At 42.7% G+C, this 1,236-nt stretch overlaps 1 protein-coding gene across 50 annotated transcripts in view; it reads right to left on the reverse strand.

Moving 5' to 3' along the window:
• MADD (MAP kinase activating death domain) overlaps nt 1-1,236 on the reverse strand; it is a 58,125-nt gene that overhangs the window by 14,910 nt on the left and 41,979 nt on the right. The window lies entirely within an intron of this gene.

Consider the following 1,236-nt stretch of genomic DNA (forward strand, 5'->3'; position numbering starts at 1 on the left):
TTCCAAATGTTGACATATTTTGTAATATTAAATATTTTAAAATCACATTCATTAATATCACCATCAATCTCATTAGAAAAGTCTTTAAATATTGGGAAGCTTCAAGTTCAAAACTCTGCCAAAATTCTCATTTTCACTTAAAAGCTGAATCTTATCATTGGCAACAAATACTGTCAGTTGTTTTTCTTGAAATAACAGGTTCACTTCATTAATTTAAGGAAGATGTCTGCCAAATATCCAACTCTGAATAACCACGGTTTGCTAGTTGTCAAGTAAAAATGATGTTCCATGAACAACGCGACCAAATTCACCTTGCAACTCAAGGTCGCAAATCGTTTTCTTCAAAAAAAAAAACCATCATACTGGGTTTGCAACAGAGATGCTTTATGTGTACTTCCCATTTTGTCACATTAAAAACATTTATAATCAATGATCGAGATTTTTTTTTTTTTTTTTTGTAGACAGACTCGCTCTGTCGCCAGTCTGGAGTGTAGTGGCGTGATCTCGGCTCACTGCAATCTCCACCTCCCGGGTTCAAGCAAGTCTCCTGCCTCACCCTCCCAAGTAGCTGGGACTACAGATACACGCCACAATGCCCAGCTAATTTTTGTATTATTAGTAGAGACGGGGTTTCACCATGTTGGCCAGGATGGTCTCGATCTCTTGACCTTGTGATCTGCCCGCCTCAGCCTCCCAAACTGCTGGGATCACAAGCATGAGCCGCCACGCCCGGCCAATGATCAAGATTTAATAAAAGTAATAGTCTTCACTGCGTCTTCAAGGACATTTATAAGCACAACTGGCATTTTTAAAAAACTGAGAGTGCAAGCCAGGTGTGGTGGCTCACATCTGTAATCCCAGAACTTTGGGAGGCTGAGGCAGGTGGATCACTTGAGATCAGGAGTTTGAGACCAGGCTGGCCAACATGGCAAATCCCTGTCTCTACTAGAAATACAAAAATTAACCGGGCATGGTGGTGTATGCTTGTAATCCCAGTTATTCAGGAGACTGAAGCAGGAGAATTGCTTGAACCTGGGAGGCAGAGGTTGCAGTGAGCCAAAATCATGCCACTGCACTCTAGCCTGGGCAACAAGAGAACAAAACTCTGCCTCCAAAAAAAGTGGCTCAAGCCTGTAATCCCAGCACTTTGGGAGGCCGAGGCGGGTGGATCACAAGGTCAAGAGATCGAGACCATCCTGGTCAACACGGTGAAACCCCGTCTCTACTAAAAATACA

The sequence above is a fragment of the Cebus imitator genome, unplaced genomic scaffold, assembly GCF_001604975.1.
Source record: "Cebus imitator isolate Cc_AM_T3 unplaced genomic scaffold, Cebus_imitator-1.0 Scaffold58, whole genome shotgun sequence".
NCBI classification, from domain to species: Eukaryota; Metazoa; Chordata; class Mammalia; order Primates; family Cebidae; genus Cebus; species Cebus imitator.